We start from the raw sequence: 19,490 nt of genomic DNA, 5'->3' as shown, positions 1-19,490 counted from the left end.
ACGTACCTGGAGAGAATGAAGGTTTTAGTTGTCCACTTCTGGCTTCTGTTTCTACTCCTGTACCAAAGAAACATGAACCTGGCATCAGGTAAGTCAGACGACACTGCAGGTAACCTGCCGTGTGTACACATGTTCTGTGAGAAACTACAGGTAAAAAGAAACTTTCACATATTGGTCAATTTTGAGATTTTAGTCTATTTTGCTTTCTTAACTAGTGGAAAGAAAACATCCAAAGTATAGCCTACATTTAACTGTTTCTTTTAGAACACTTTATCTATTTGCGTCTGTAGATTTCAGTTGCATGTCTTTAAAAGGCATTTTCTCTCCACTTCAGAAGCACTTACATACACCAGACTTACCAGTTTTATTCCTATCTATGCTTCTGAAAGTTTCGTATATCATTCACCTGATTTATATAACATTTTACTTTGATTTATGGAGTGATAAAAGAGAATCCAAAACTCCACTCTGTAAAAACTTTAACTGGAATGTGTCAACAAATATTTTACATATTTTATTTGATTAAAAATACAAAATAAAACAGTAATATTGTGAAATATTACTACAATTTAAAACAGCTGTTTTCTATGTGAATATATAGTAAAGTGTAATTTATTCCAGGGTTCAAAGCTGAATTTTCAGCATCATTAATCCAGTCTTCAGTGTCGCATGGTTCTTCAGAAATCATTATAATATGATGATTTGATGCTCAAGAAACATTTCGCATTATTATCAATGTGGAAAACAGTTCCATTTACATTTTTATTTTAGGATTCTTTGATGAATAGAAAGTTCAAAAGAACAGAAAGCTTTTCTAACATTAAACACTACTGTTCAAAGGTTTGGGGTAAGTAAGAATTTTTATTTTATTTTTGTTTATATATGTAATTATATACATATATGTAATTAATACATTTATAATTTAAATAAAAATTGTATTTTAGGCACCAGAAACTTTAAAAGAGAGCCACTAATTTGAATTCTTTCTTCGCTGCATGAGAAGAGATTTTGGTATAATTTCAGATACTCCCAAAGCTGCAATGTGCACCACAAGGGGAAGGAATTGGCTGTAAAAAAAACTTGCCAAAAGTGTTGATTTGAAAACTGTGAAAAGATGTTTTCTCTTGATATATCCATTATATTTGGATGCCCAAGTATATGTTGTTGATGTTGTCATGTCTGGATAATTGTAAGAGCTGCACTCAACTCTGCCCTGTCTTGGGTCTTGTATCTTTCAGCCCTGTGTTCAGCACCCACAGTGCTCTGCTGTGCTGGCAGGAATGACAGTTGCACACAGGGTTGTTACTGTGATGAGTTCTGCTTCACATTCGGAGACTGCTGTGCTGACTACATTCAAACATGCCAGCTACGTAAGACTACTCTTAACATAAAATATACATCCACTAGAATCAGCTCAACAGTGCCTGAAAAAAAACAAATCTGCAACATTTCTTTCCACAGGTGTTTGCAAGTTAGAGAGGGCATTAGTATCTCCAAATTAATCAGCACCTAGTTAATTGAAACTGATCAAATGAATCTATGAAGGCACTAGAGTCCCAGTTTAGTCCTTCGCTGAAACAAACACTAGCCAACAATTTGCTAAATGAATTAATGAATGATATAACTACAACCATGGATTTGTTTGATAAATAAATATCTAATTCTGTTTTTAATATTTAACTTTTTATCATCAACCTTAGCACCTTCTTCATCATCCTCATCTCCAACTTCTCTACCATCTTCATCATCCACACCATCATCTTCACCATCACCACCTCTACCAACCTCTGTATCACCAACCTTACCGCCTTCATCTTCTTCATCATCAACCTCACCACCATCTCCATCCTTCCAAACACCATTTCCAACCTCACCGTCAATTTCACCATCCTCACAATCAACCTCAACTACATCACCAACATCATTATCCTCATCACCAACCTCGCCACCACCATCTTCTTCATCATCAACCTCACCTACAGCTAACCAATCACCAACATCATTATCCTCATCACCAACCTCACCACCTTCATCTTCATCATCAACCTCGCCTACAACCAACCAATCACCAACATCATTATCCTCATTACCAACCTCACCACCTTCATATTCATCATCAACCGCACCTACAACCAACCAATCACCAACATCATTATCCTCATCACCAACCACACCACCTTCATCTGCTTCATCATCAACCTCGACTAAAACCAACCAATCACCAACATCATTATCCTCATCACCAGCCGCACCTCCATCTTCTTCACCATCAACCTCATCTACAACCAACCAATCACCAACATCAGTATCCTCATCACCAACCTCACCACCTTCACCTTCATCATCAACCTCACCTACCACCAACCAATTACCAACATCATTATCCTCATTACTAACCTCACCACCTGCATATTCTTCATCAACTTCACCTACAAACAACCAATCATCAACATCAGTATCCTCAGCACCACCTTCATCATCAACCTCACCTACAACCAACCAATTACCAGCATCATTATCATCATTACCAACCTCACCACCTTCACCTTCATCATCAACCTCACCTACAACCAACCAATTACCAACATCATTATCCTCATTACCAACCTCACCACCTGCATCTTCATCAACCTCACCTACAACCAACCAATCAACCACATCAATATCCTCTTCACCAACCTCACCACATTCATCTTCTTCATTATCAACCTCACTTACAACCAACCAATCACCAACATCGGTATCCTCATCACCAACCTCACCACCTTCATCTTCATCATCAACTTCACCTACAACCAACCAATCACCAACATCATCATCATCACCAACCTCACCACCTTCATCTTCATCATCATCATCAACCTCACCTACGACCAACCAATCACCAACAACAGAATCCTCATCACCAACCTCACCACCTGAAACTTCTTCATCAACCTCACCTACAAACAAATCACCAACATTATTATCCTCATCACCAACCTCACCACCTTCATCTTCTTCATCATCAACCTCACCTACAACCAACCAATCACCAACGTCATTATCCTCATCACCAGCAGCACCACCTTCACCTTCTTCAACCTCACCTACAACCAACCAATCAACAACATCATTATCCTCATCACCAACCTCACCACCTTCATCTTCATCAACCTCACCTACAACCAACCAATCACCAACCTCAATATCCTCATCAGCAAACTCAGCACCTTCTTCATCAACCTCACCTACAACCAACCAATCAACCACATCAATATCCTCTTCACCAACCTCACCACATTCATCTTCTTCATTATCAACCTCACTTACAACCAACCAATCACCAACATCGGTATCCTCATCACCAACCTCACCACCTTCATCTTCATCATCATCATCAACCTCACCTACGACCAACCAATCACCAACAACAGAATCCTCATCACCAACCTCACCACCTGAAACTTCTTCATCAACCTCACCTACAAACAAATCACCAACATTATTATCCTCATCACCAACCTCACCACCTTCATCTTCTTCATCATCAACCTCACCTACAACCAACCAATCACCAACGTCATTATCCTCATCACCAGCAGCACCACCTTCACCTTCTTCAACCTCACCTACAACCAACCAATCAACAACATCATTATCCTCATCACCAACCTCACCACCTTCATCTTCATCAACCTCACCTACAACCAACCAATCACCAACCTCAGTATCCTCATCAGCAAACTCAGCACCTTCATCATCAACCTCACCTACAACCAACCAATCACCAACATCAGTATCCTCATCACCAACCTCAACACCTTCATCATCTTTATCAACCGCAGTATCCTCATCACCAACCTCACCACCTTCAACTTCTTCACCATCAATCTCACCTACAACCAACCAATCACCAACATCAGTATCCTCAGCACCAACCTCACCACCACCATCTTCTTCATCATCAACCTCACCTACAACCAACCACTCACCAACATCATTATCCTCATCACCAACCTCACCTCCTTCATCTTCTTCACCATCAACCTCACCTACAACCAACCAATCACCAACATCCTTATCCTCATCACCAACCTCACCACCTTCATCTTCTTCATCAACCTCAGTATCCTCATCACCAACCTCACCACCTTCAACTTATTCAACATCAACCTCACCTACAACCAACCAATCACCAACATCATTATCCTCATCACCAACCTCACCACCTTCATCTTCTTCAACATCAACCTCACCTACAACCAACCAATCACCAACAGTTTCCTCATCGCCAACCTTACCACCTTCATCTTCATCAACCTCACCTACAACCAACAAATCACCAATATCATTATTCTCAGCACCAACCTCACCATCATTATTCTCATCACCAACCTCACCACCACCATCTTCTTCATCATCAACCTCACCTACAACAAATAAATTATTAACATCAGTATCCTCATTACCAACCTCACCACATGCATCTTCTTCATCATCAACCTCACCTACAACCAACCAATCACCAACATCATTATACTCATCTCCAACCTCACCATCATTATCCTCATCACCAACCTCACCACCACCATCTTCTTCATCATCAACCTCACCTACAACAAATAAATTATCAACATCAGTATCCTCATCACCAACCTCACCACATGCATCTTCTTCATCATCAACCTCACCTACAACCAACCAATCACCAACATCATTATCCTCATCACCAACCTCACCACCTTCATCTTCTTCATCAACCTCAGTATCCTCATCACCAACCTCACCACCTACATCTTCATCAACCTCACCTACAACCAACCAATCACCAACATCCTTATCCTCATCACCAACCTCACCACCTTCATCTTCTTCATCAACCTCAGTATCCTCATCACCAACCTCACCACCTTCAACTTATTCAACATCAACCTCACCTACAACCAACCAATCACCAACATCATTATCCTCATCACCAACCTCACCACCTTCATCTTCTTCAACATCAACCTCACCTACAACCAACCAATCACCAACAGTTTCCTCATCGCCAACCTTACCACCTTCATCTTCATCAACCTCACCTACAACCAACAAATCACCAATATCATTATTCTCAGCACCAACCTCACCATCATTATTCTCATCACCAACCTCACCACCACCATCTTCTTCATCATCAACCTCACCTACAACAAATAAATTATTAACATCAGTATCCTCATTACCAACCTCACCACATGCATCTTCTTCATCATCAACCTCACCTACAACCAACCAATCACCAACATCATTATACTCATCACCAACCTCACCATCATTATTCTCATCACCAACCTCACCACCACCATCTTCTTCATCATCAACCTCACCTACAACAAATAAATTATCAACATCAGTATCCTCATTACCAACCTCACCACATGCATCTTCTTCATCATCAACCTCACCTACAACCAACCAATCACCAACATCATTATCCTCATCACCAACCTCACCACCTTCATCTTCTTCATCATCAACCTCACCTACAACCAACCAATCACCAACATCATTATCCTCATCACCAACCTCACCACCTTCATCTTCTTCATCAACCTCAGTATCCTCATCACCAACCTCACCACCTACATCTTCATCATCAACCTCACCTACAACCAACCAATCACCAACATCATTATCCTCATCACCAACCTCATCAACCTCATCTTCTTCATCTTCTTCATCAACCTCACCTACAATCAACCAATCACCATCATCAGTATCCTCATCACCAACCTCACCACCTTCATCTTCACCATCAACCTCACCTACAAACAACCAATCACCAACATCATTATACTTAACAACCTCACCACCTTCATCTTCTTCATCATCAACCTCACCTACAACAAACAAAACACCAACATCATTATCCTCATCACCAACCGCACCACCTTCATCTTCGTCATCATCAACCTCACCTACAATCAACCAATCACCAACATCAGTATCCTCATCACCAACCTCACCATCATTATCCTCATCACCAACCTCACCACCACAATCTTCTTCATCAACAACCTCACCTACAACCAACCAATCACTAACATCATTATCCTCATCACCAACCTCACCACCTTCAACTTCATCATCAACCACACCTACAACCAACGAATCACCAACCTCAGTATCCTCATCACCAACCTCACCACCTTCATCTTCATCATCAACCACACCTACAACCAACGAATCACCAACATCAGTATCCTTGGCACCAACCTCACCATCATTATCCTCATCACCAACCACACCACCTTCATCTTCTTCATCATCAACCACACCTACAACCAACCAATCACCAACATCATTATCCTCATCACCAACCACACCACCTTCATCTTCATCATCAACCTCGCCTAAAACCAACCAATCACCAACATCATTATCCTCATCACCAGCCGCAACTCCATCTTCTTCACCATCAACCTCACCTACAAACAACCAATCACCAACATCAGTATCCTCAGCACCAACCTCACCACCTTCACCTTCATCATCAACCTCACCTACAACCAACCAATTACCAGCATCATTATCCTCATTACCAACCTCACTACCTTCATCTTCATCATCAACCTCACCTACAACCAAACAAACAACATTATTATCCTCATCACCAAACTCACCACATTCATCTTCTTCATTATCAACCTCACTTACAAACAACCAATCACCAACATCAGTATCCTCATCACCAACCTCACCACCTTCATCTTCATCATCAACTTCACCTACAACAAACCAATCAACAACATCATCATCACCAACCTCGCCACCTTCATCTTCTTCATCATCAACCTCACCTACAACCAACCAATCACCAACAACAGAATCCTCATCACCAACCTCACCACCTGAATCTTCTTCATCAACCTCACCTACAAACAACCAATCACCAACATTATTATCCTCATCACCAACCTCACCACCTTCATCTTCTTCACCATCAACCTCACCTACAACCAACCAATCACCAACATCATTATCCTCATCACCAGCAGCACCACCTTCACCTTCTTCATCAACCTCACCTACAACCAACCAATCAACAACATCATTATCCTCATCACCAACCTCACCACCTTCATCTTCTTCATCAACATCACCTACAACCTACCAATCACCAACCTCAGTGTCCTCATCAGCAACCTCACCACCTTCATTTTCAACCTCACCTACAACCAACCAATCACCAACATCAGTATCCTCATCACCAACCTCACCATCATTATCCTCATCACCAACCTCACCACCACCATCTTCTTCATCAACAACCTCACCTACAACCAACCAATCACCAACATCATTATCCTCATCACCAACCTCACCACCTTCATCTTCTTCACCATCAACCTCACCTACAACCAACCAATCACCAACATCAGTATTCTCAGCACCAACCTCACTTTCATTATTCTCATCACCACCACCACCACCTTCTTCATCATCAACCTCACCTACAACAAATAAATTATCAACATCAGTATCCTCATCACCAACCTCACCACATGCATCTTCTTCATCAACCTCAGTATCCTCATCACCAACCTCACCACCTTCATCTTCTTCACCATCAACCTCACCTACAATCAACCAATCACCAACATCAGTATCCTCATCGCCAACCTCACCACCTTCATCTTCTTCACCATCAAACTCACCTACAAACAACCAATCACCAACATCATTATACTCAACAACCTCACTACCTTCATCTTCTTCATCATCAACCTTACCTACAACAAACCAATCACCAACCTTAGTATCCTCATCACCAACCCCACCATCATTATCCTCATCACCAACCTCACCTACAACAAACAAATTATCAACATCAGTATCCTCATCACCAACCTCACCACCTTCATCTTCTTCATCATCATCCTCATCTACAGCCAACCAATCACCAACCTCACCACCTTCATCTTCTTCATCAACCTCACCTACAACCAACCAATCACCAACATCAGTATCCTCAGCACCAACCTCACCATCATTATCCTCATCACCAACCTCACCACCACCATCTTCTTCATCATCAACCTCAGATACAACAAACAAATTATCAACATCAGTATCTTCATCATCAACATCATTATACTCATCACTAACCTCACCACCTTCATCTTCTTCATCAACCTCAGTATCCTCATCACCAACATCACCAGCTGAATCTTCATCATCAACATCACCTACAACCAACCAATCACTAACATCATTATCCTCATCACCAACCTCACCACCTTCATCTTCTTCATCATCAACCTCACCTACAACCAACCAATCACCAACATCATCATCATCACCAAACTCACCACCTTCATCTTCTTCATCATCAACCTCACCTACAACCAACCAATCACCAACATCATTATCCTCATCAACAACCTCACCACCTTCATCTTCTTCATCATCAACCTCACCTACAAGAAACCAATCACCAACATCATTATCCTCATCACCAACCTCACCACCTTCATCTTCTACATCATCAACCTCACCTACAACCAACCAATCACCAACATCATTATACTCATCACCAACCTCACCACTTTCAACCTCTGCATTGTCTTCAACACCCCAGCAAAAAGGTGCATTGTTCAACTACTGAAAATGCTCAAATGCAAATTATATTTATGCAAATAATTTGAGATTTTAGATGCATTGTGTGGTCAAAACCATGTTGTTTTTCTGTGCATATGATAATATATATATCTTGTATTTCATAGATATTTCTTACATTTTGATACTCAACTCTAATTTCAGTAGAATAGAATAGAATAGAACAGAATAGAATTAAATATACAAAGTGATGCATAAATTCCTTGGAATAAATATATTGTGTAATGTTCCATAATTTTCAGAGAATATCAGAGCGATCACAGTCTTCCACATACGCGTTCGCTCCACAGCCAATGAGGAGGCATTGCGGAAATCTGTGCAGGCTGTGAGTGATTCTTATTTTGAGAAATGATTCATATTAATACAGCACACTCATATTAGATAACACTGTCAGTGATATCTATTTTTTCCCTTCTGGCTTTACTAGTTCATTCTCCACCTCAGTTTGATGAGGAGACAGCGATGTGAAGACTGCAGCACACGAGTGCTAAACATCAGCAAGAAATATCACTGATCATAACATCAAATCATATTTATTATATTAGAGCAGCAAAACTTGTGTGATAATGCACTGTTTTTTAGTAGTTAATCATTACCTGACCTTCAGCATCTGGTCTTCTTCCAGGTGTTTGTTTAATTCTCCGCAGTGTGTCAATGATGGCACTAGATGGCACTAGAGAACAAAACATCATGGATTGCCTAATCACAAATAACTCTTAAAGTCTTAATTCAATTTAGAGTTTCTATATATCTTTGCAACAAATATCAATCAATTTAATATATTATTAATATATATTATATTATATATATTTGAATGTGGCCCAATTATGTATATAAGAAAATTGGTATCACTTTACAATAAGTTTAACATGAATGAATGAGCAATTTATTTTTACAGCATTTACAGCATGTTAGTTCATAAAAATGTTAGTTCACAGTGCATTAACTAATGCTCATAGATAATGTTTGAATTAACATTGATAACTAAGATTAACAAACGGTAGAAGTGTTATTCATTGCTATTTCATGTTAACTAATGTTAGCAAATGAAACCTCATTTTAAAGTGTTACTAGATAATATATAATAAATGCTGTTTCAAATGTTATAGATACTGTAGCATACTGTTACATTTCGTATGTAAGTATTATGAATCAGAATTCAAGCTATTTTAAATCTGCATGAATGCCTAATACAGTTATTTCCATAATTTTCTGAAAATGTGAGCATGATCACAGTCATCTACATGTGTGTTCGCTCCAGAGTCATTGACGGGGCAATGCGGTATGTAAGTGATTATTAACTAATTTCATCACTATTTGCATAAATCTGGGTAATTAGTTGCCAGTGCTGGGTAAATGTCTTCAGAAAACTAAGCTGGAACAGTTTATTAATATTTGTGATTCATTAGGCTACATGACTAAAAATAACATTTGTAACTAAACATGTAATATATAGCTAAGCCTAAATTTGATTGACATCTGATGCAAATATTTATAATCCATTTTTAATTGGCGCTTTTTTACACATGAAGACGCTATATTTTTGACAGTGGTAGCAAATAATTCATTATTTGGAAAATTACAATAAAGTGTAGTAACTGGTTTTTTTTTTTTATCATTGGCATTTGAGGGAGAACTTATTTGGAGTGCTGATTAACATTAACACGTTCATAACACATGCTACAGCACAAATGAGATAATACTGTCACGAATATCTATAAACCTACTTCCTTTCTGGCATTAGTTCACTCTCCACCACGAGGGTTTGATGAGGAGACAAAACAGCAATGTGAATGCAGCACGAGCGCGAAACATTAGTAGGAAATAACACTGACCATACCATCAGATCATTTTTACTACATTAGAATAGCAATACCTCTGTAATGTTTTAGTAGTTTATTATTACCTGACCTTCTGCATCTGCTCTTCCTCCACGTGTTTGGTTTGTTTGGTTAATACTCCGCGCGCGGTGTGTAAATGATGGCACTAGATGGCACTAGAGAACGAAACCTGTATTAGAACATCGTTTGGTGTGTGTCACAAAGTAACTCATTTTTCTTCTACAAGCAATAATAATAATAAACTAAGTAACTCATTTACTAAGTTTTAAGTTTGAGTTATGTATTTTTCTTTCTATTTTCTATTTATCTTTGCAACTCATCTTATCTTATTATCAAGTTAAAAAAGTAAAAAATTAAAATCAGATAAGACGATATTGTCACACTATTCAAAAGACTGATTGTTTTGTTATGGATAATGCATGTTTCTGTGCAAAATCAAATGTGTTACTTACACATTATGCAATCATTATTTATTCTTGGAAAAGTTGTAAAATAACTCAAAGCCAAATGCTTCAGAAAATACTGTGAAATGTACATTTAGAACTTTAAAAGTCCCCTTTCATCAAGAAAAAAACATGGCCACATGTCCAAAAAAAAAACATTTTTTTCAAGACAATGGTTTGATATTTCTGACATTCCATGTTAGTTCATTGCATTAACTAATGTTAACAGATACAACGTTGTAATTCTTAAAAATGTTTTAGTAAATGTAGAAATGAACTTAATAAGATTAATAAATGTTGTAGAAGTATTGTTTTTTTTAGTTCATGTCAACTAATGTAGTTAACTATAATGTTACCTAATGAAACCTTATTGTAAAGTGTTACCATGTATTATTAATTATGCAAACACAATGTAAAGTGATCATTATTATTTTCAATCTTGAAGTCAAATAAAAATGGTCACTCTCTGTAAAATAATATTTTGAGTCAAGCAGTTTTTTACGACTGAAAACATCTCTTGTTTTGATAGCTTGTCTTGGCTCTTCTCTGAAGTTGTGGAGGTATGATCAGGTCACAGAAGTGAGATGGTCAGCTCAGCTCTGCCCCCAGGCTTCAACATGTCTTCAAAGAACAGCGGGCGGATAGATTAAATTAAGACAGGTCGGGCCTTTCTTCGGGTCAGGATGCTCCTCTCTTGACCCAGGATATCAGCTGCCCTCAGAGAAACAGTTTCTGGGCCCTATATCCAGTCGCTGATATTCCATCAGACTCAAGTCATTGGATGTGTTTGCACACGTCATTGCTTTCACAGACATAATTATTGTGTGTGTGTGTGTGTGTGTGTGTGTGTGTGTGTGTGTGTGTGTGTGTGTGTGTGTGTGTGTGTGTGTGTGTGTGTGTGTGTGTGTGTGTGTGTGTGTGTGTGTGTGTGTGTGTATGTGTGGACATGTTTTTCTACACCGGTGGGGACTTAAACCTGAATGCACACAGACTCATGGGGACTCGTGTCACCGTGGGGACCTAAATTGAGGTCCCCATGGGTACAAAAGTTTATAAATCATACAGAATTAGTTTTTTTGAAAATGTAAAAATGCAGAATGTCTCCTGTGATGGGTAGGTTTAGGGACAGGGGCAGTGTAAGGGGATAGAATATACAGTTTGTACAGTATAAAAACCATTACGTCTATGGAGAGTCCTCACAAAGATAGTGCACCAGACATGTGTGTGTGTGTGTGTGTGTGTGTGTGTGTGCGACATACATACATACATACATACATACATACATACATACATACATATATATTATGTTCACTGGGGATTTGCGATTTGTTAAGCACAATTTTTTTTGTAAATCTGCTTTGAAACAATATGTTTATAATGTATTAGAAAAATAAAAATTTAGCATGTCTTCTTCAATTAGATTGTTGTTGCAGGTATTTTACAATAAGCCACTCAAAGTCACTCCTTGCAGTGATTTTACCATCATCTATGCAGGAAAAAAGCATCTGAAAAACACCAAACCCCTCTAAAACGAGCAAACTGACAAACCATCTTGAAAAAAATTTCTGCAAGATTTTAGTCTACGTTTTTGTTAAATAATTTATCATTTTTTTCATTTTCATTTGATAAATTTTGCAGACATAGTGTGTAATTCTAATCAGTGATGAGATGAACCCACTCAATAATTCGTTTATTCATTATATATATATATTATTATTAAAAAATTTCTTGCAATCTAAACTCAGTTCACATTTATTTTCTAAGCAAATCAGACATGCTGTGATTTAACAACATTCAAACACGTCAGAGAATGAATTCCTGCGGTTACTGTGCAAAAACCTTTGCTTGCAGAGAAAGAGATCAGTGTAAAAGAAAAAATCATCATTAAATTAAACTTGTCGCAATAATTCCAAAGTTTTCAGTTTCATTGGAAAATTAATTTGATATGGTTGCAAAGAACTTGAGAAATGAGTTGTTTGTTTTTACCAAAAAACTTAAGGCAGCATCTTAAAGGTGGTATCAGTGATTTCAGGCCCAAAAATATTTTTATCACATTCATCTAATCTTTCCTAACGATCCGCTAGCTGCCCGCCCCATAAGCATGCCGTCAAAAAAAAACGTGTCTCTGTAGGCAGCCTAGGCTCTGAGATCTGCACACAAAAACAAATGGTTTAGCCAAACACTCAAAACCAAAACAAATAGTGTTCCAACCAATCACCGACAGGGGGAGGGTGTTGTGAGGTTTTGTGCTCGTGCACGGCTGCACGCAAAGTCAGAGCTGAAGAAAAAGCTGGCTCAAAACCTCACAACACCCTCCCCCTGTCGGTGATTGGTTGGAACACTATTTGTTTTGGTTTTGAGTGTTTGGCTAAACCATTTGTTTTTGTGTGCAGATCTCAGAGCCTAGGCTGCCTACAGAGACGCGTTTTTTTGACGGCATGCTTATGGGGCGGGCAGCTAGCGGATCGTTAGGAAAGATTAGATGAATGTGATAAAAATATTTTTGGGCCTGAAATCACTGATACAACCTTTAACATTTCAGTTTTAGTGGGGTAGATTTTGGTATAGTGTGCAAACACATATTAATATTAAGATGCTGAGTGGATTATGATGGATTATGAACCAGGCCAAATGAGCCTTTGCCTTGAGGCCAAACTGAGAGGCCCACTGTGACCCAACAGCTGGAAACAAGCCACTGCAGATGTGCAACTGATATAGACAGACAAACAGCACTTCCTTCAGTTTACCAGCTTCTATTTACAGCTCAGATCGACCCTCCAAGCATACGGTCCCCTTGGCAACAACCTTTGCCGGTGCACCCGTCGAATAAACTGATTACTGCGCAAAGGAATAATAGAGGCTTGGTCCATATTATATTCTTTTATTCTGGAGGCCTCCTATGATAAAATGCCATTAGACAGGCTGTGGAGATGTGATTAGCCGAATTTGAACCCAGACTTTACTTTGGAGTTTGAGTAAATATAAAGGAGGCCTCTTGTAATCCTTACCACCAACAAATACATTTTAAGTTTGTACATTTAACCCCTCGCAAGCTTTATTCGATGAAAAGAGTGACCAGTTCAGCCAGTGCTCTGAGGGTGCGTTCTACACATGATGTTGGAGTGTCCACTTGTTGCTCAGTTTTGGACTCAGATAGCCTCCAGATTGTCTAATTTGTTTTCTGTAGCGGTGCCTGTAACTTTGTCTGCCTTGTTATTGAATGATGTTATTGATGTTATTTTATGATTAAACAGATTAAATTAGATTAGAATAGAATAAATAAATAAATAAATAAATAGCAAGTTTGGTTAATATAAATAAATAAAAATGGGATTCATAAATAAATACATAAATACGCAAATAAATAAATAAATAATGCATTAATTAACAGTAAGAATCTATATTAACGTAATAGATAGAATAGAATTTTAGATTTATAATGTTAATTTGTCTGTGCATTAATTGTGTGTAGGTATATCAAAGATAGAAGCCTTTAAAGTTTTAGGATGGGGACATTGGGGGTCCCTCACACGAGGATGGTCATATTTGGGGGTCCGACTTCGTGACATCTAAAAGACTGAAAACCCCCTAATGTCTCGGTACATTCTCTCTTTGCATGCGTTTGTTCCATCCGTTATGTTCAACTATATTTCTTGCTTTTCATCTCACAATCGCAACCTTCACATATTTGTGACGTAGCCTACTCATTTCTCTCTCTCTCTCTCTCTCTCTCTCTCTCTCTCTCTCTCTCTCTCTCTCTCTCTTTTTTTTTTTACAAAAATCTAACCCCACAACTAACCTGTCCTCGCTAATGCTAGGCTATATGTAGGTAGCCTACTCATTTCCAGCTTCAGTGTGACGCTCAGGTCCCTCCGACACCTCCAGCTCCGACCACCATCATATGATGCGCCCTTGATTAGCTTTTGGAAACTCGAGGAAATTAAAAACTGCGTAAGTTGTTGGTGCGTTACTGAAGATTACACCACTTGCTTGCGCTCGCTCTCTCTCTCTCTCTCTCTCTCTCTCTCTCTCTCTCTCTCTCTCTCTCTCTCTCTCTCAATCTGGCTTTCATGATCTGGCCGAGAGAATGTCGTCAAAATGAAAAGCGTATGTTCTCATTAAAGGCATCCCCGCCGTCCTTGCAAGATGCAATTGACGTTAATTCACAGAACCGATAAAGTCTAAGGTTCCATGAGTCCTCGCCGCTCACTGGAAGATCACACGGGGTCAGCGGGAGGTTGAAATTAGACGAGCGCGCTCTGCGCCGCTTTCTGCACGGATCAGATCCCGTACATGACCGTCCCCTGCTCCGCATCCCTGCCTCCTGCCTTCTGCTTGATTAAATCTAACCTCTCCACATCAGAAAACCTTCGAGCACACGTCGTATAACCTTACTTCCTAATACTGATTTTGTCAAAACAAATGTAATTACAGGGCTGCGTTTGTTAATTTGTAAATTCACCTTGCAATTGCTGGTAAGTTTGCGCACAGGGGTCACTGAGAGAGAAACGACTGGTCTTGCTATTAAAAATGCTCACTTCAAAATTAAGTTAACTTTTTTCAAATCATAAACTTTTTTACACTGTCAAATAATGTGTGTTGCCAAATAACCACCAAAAAAAAAAAAAAAAAAAAAAACATAAATTGACTGGTTTTATTTTATTCAAACATAGCAAGGAAGACAAGATGGAAATATTACCATATCACATATTGGGTAAACAAGTGGACACAAACCAGACTGGCATACATTCAGACAAGTGTCATTTAAACTTTAATGCAGGTCAGGTCCTGAAGGTGACAAAATCTCCATATTCAATGTTTACAGTTTTTTAAAACATCCTATTTTTTGCATAGACACATTTATGGATTATTTGGATGAAGTAAAACATCTTGTTATTTCATTCTTCCATGAATTTTACAGCTAGTAAAAGGTAATGTTGTTGTTTTATATGCAAAGCTTGTTTATAGAATATTTGTTGCCTTTTGATAGACATATTAAATTGTAACTGTTAAATCATTGTTGCAGTTCAACATATATAATATATAATAAGCTTATATATAACATTGTGAAATATTACAATGAACTGTTTTCTATTTTTATACATTTTAAACTGTAATTTATCCCTGTGATGTCTTTCAGCATCATTTCTACAGTCCTCAGTCACATGACCCTTCAGAAATCATTCTAATATGCTGATTGGCTGCTCAAGAAACATTATCATCAATGCGAAAACGGTTGTGCAGCTTAATATTTTTATGGAAACCGTGATTCTTTTTTTTTTCAGGATCTCTTTATGAATAGAAAGTTCAAACAGCATTTATTTGAAATAGATTTTTTAACAGTTTAAAAGACTTTATTGTAACTTTTGATCAATTTAATAGCCTACATGCTGAAAGAAATTTCTTTCATTCATTTTTTTTCATTCATTTCATTTCATTAAAAAAAAATAAAAAAAAAAAATCTCACTGACTCCAAACTTCGAACGGTATAGCGTTCTTGTTAGAATCTCAGCCGATGCATGAGAAATATAGATACTCAGATGCTGTTCTCCTCCTCAAAATCGATTTTGTCAGCGACTGGGCCTGCGTTGTGTTTCTGCTTTGAGGAGTCAGTGGGGGTCATAAACTCTTCGTAGGAATCCTTCTTGCCTTTATCATATTGAACAAAACCTTTAAACAGAGTCAGAGCCAGGAAAGAGTAGAAGAACATCACAAACAGGATGTAGAAGTAGGCGTTGTCATAGGAACGTCTGCTTGTTGTGACGGGAGCCGTGGATGTCGGGGCTGTTGTGTTCGCATTCTCTTGGGAAACCTGAAGATTCGTCTCGATTTCCTTCAGAATGGCTTGTCTGCACCTGTCCAGCAGAGCGAGGAGCAAAGTTTGGTTCGTTGTAGCGCCACCTAGAGGCATATTGATACTAATGATGTGGTGAGATTCAAGGTTTCAATCTCTCGAAAGGAAACAGATGCTTTAACTTCACTGAGTTTCAAGAAATCATCTGTTTGTAGTTCTCCAGAAGGTCAAAAAGACTCCTTCACCTTGAGCTGTGGTAAAAACAATAGTTCAGAACATACACGGTTTGTCTATGAACATCGCTGATATTTTCACTAAGACTTGCCGATACTGATGTAAAGAGTAGATATGGAGCTGCTGGAGAAGTATGGGATAGATTATCCGTGCCGCTCTGATGGAGGCGTTTACTCCAGAATGTCAATGTGCGATTGAAGTTCTTTTTCTTCAGTAAGACATTTTAAAAAGGCTTCTGATTTCTTTTGTCACTCAACTTCAGTCCTGGACGTGCTGGAGTCACTCAGTTATCGAAAGCAGCTTGTTTTGCTCCTTAAACTTCATGTCAGAGAGACTTTAATAGGATTCTGCTGAAGTTCATCCACTGGAGCTGCTCTGATGATTGTGAGGGTTTCGGTCTATTGCATGAACACCATAGCCATGACCAAAGACAGAGAGAGAGAGAGAGAAACGATAGCAGGACACTTTTGGAAAGGAATGCTGTCTGTTCTTTCACTGCCATGATAAACCCTCTTTATCATTCATGCTGTGATAAAGGCCCTGCGCCACCACTACTACTGAACATACAGTACTAGGCTACATGGTCCATATGCTCTTCTGAAGCTGACAACAGAACGTCACTATTTATTTAATTTATTATCTGACAAATACAGCTGAAAGTCTTGTAGGCCTACACATTGAGCAGCAATGCAATTCTAAATCAATCCTATTATAATTGCCAAATATGTATAATCAACTTTGCTGATAAACACACACAATCTACAACATGCCTTCTGTCATCTGATTGATAGTTTATACTTTTTTATATAAAAATGTCCACCTTCAGGTTGTGGTGCATGTGCATCTTTTGCTGTGAAATCTTTACTAATCTTTTATAAAGTAAACATTACAATAACTTTTTATATTGTTAGTAATATTTCAAGATGAAAACTTACTGGACTGAACCAAAATAGGTTTGCTTGATTATCCATACATCATTTAATAGAAAAATCATGTTAAAGGGATACCTCACCCAGAATTGTGAAATTCTGTGATAATTTACTCACCCTCATGTCTTTCCAAACCCTTAAGACTTTCGTTCAGCTTCAGAGCACAAATGAAGTGTCTATCCCTCCATTGACAGCCTAAGCAACTGACACTTTCAAGGTCCAGAAAGGTATTAAAGACATCGTTAAAGTAACCCATGTGACTCCAGTGGTTTAACCTCAATTTTATGAAGCGCCAGGAGTACTTTGCGAAAAAAAGAAAAGAAAAAAAACATAATTTACCACATTATTACAAAATATGAATCTCTAATGTATGCGTCATGGTGCTCTCGTGAACATTTTGGAGATAATAAATTGTGTAAAAAGTGTTTTTTCACTTCATAATATTGAGGTTAAACCACTGTCACATGGATAACTTTAAGGATGTCTTTACAACCTTTCTGGGCCTTGAAAGTGGCAGTTGCTTAGGCTGTCAATGGAGGGACAGAAAGCTCTAATTTTTGATCAAAAATCTTCATTTGTGTTCCGAAGTTGAACAAAAGTCTTACTGGGGTGTGTTTCCCAAAGCCAACTATGGTCGCAAGCTCCGTCGTTACCAATAGAGTTCAAGGTGAGTAATTACTGAAAGAATTGGGTGAACTAACCCTTTAAAATTTGAATATAAAAATGATGCATCGGGCATTTGAGGAATGTTTATTTGTATCAGTGTGCATACATACTGTATTTATGCACAGATATGTACATGTGACATACTCCATTGCACACTGAACAAGCAAAAGACACAAGATAGTGATTTACACTGTGTGTACAGTAGTTTGACTTGTATGTGGCTAATCATTTAATGGTTTGTGTATAGAGTTACTATACAAAAACAATTTTTAAAAGAGTTAAAATAGTTTTGAATAAAGTGTTTGCTTTTGCAAGAGATGTTTGACAATTTGCATCTTGTATGTGTGTTTTATGGCTTTGTGTGTAGAGTAAGAAAAGGAGAAATTTGAGAAATTGTGTGTAAGCAATTAAAAAAACTGTAATATTACCATCAACAATCATTTCAAAAACAATAGTCTTTGAAGATTGAGCACGAGAACATGTGACGCAACTCATCTACATTGGCATCTGTCTAACTTGGCCGTTTCTCTTCCAAGTGACAGATATACACTTTAGCGTTTGACTGGTCCTGTTTCTTTCTCCCTTTAGTTACTGAGCCTATTTGCCATTGTAACTATACACAATAATATAGTTAGTTGCATTTTATCACTTAGCATTTAGCAGCATTATCTTTTTCCAAGCTGTCCGTGACCAATCAGAACAGACATGCAAGCCGTTCTGGTCCAGTTCAGAATGACTGCTGTAAATATTTCAGTAATGATTAATTCTGTAGGACTGATGTAGCTGTTCAGGACATTGATAAACATTCAAAAAGTTGTTGAACTCCTGAATTATTTACTCTCACATTCTGTCCTGCATGTTTGTGCATGAGCCGAAAGGTTCAACTGACCAAATTCCACGTCATTTGTTACTGCGAGAAACAGTCTCATGTCTTTCA

Source organism: Scardinius erythrophthalmus, assembly GCF_964197995.2.
Source record: "Scardinius erythrophthalmus genome assembly, chromosome: 9".
NCBI classification, from domain to species: Eukaryota; Metazoa; Chordata; class Actinopteri; order Cypriniformes; family Leuciscidae; genus Scardinius; species Scardinius erythrophthalmus.
Note: the sequence above shows the minus strand (reverse complement) of the source record.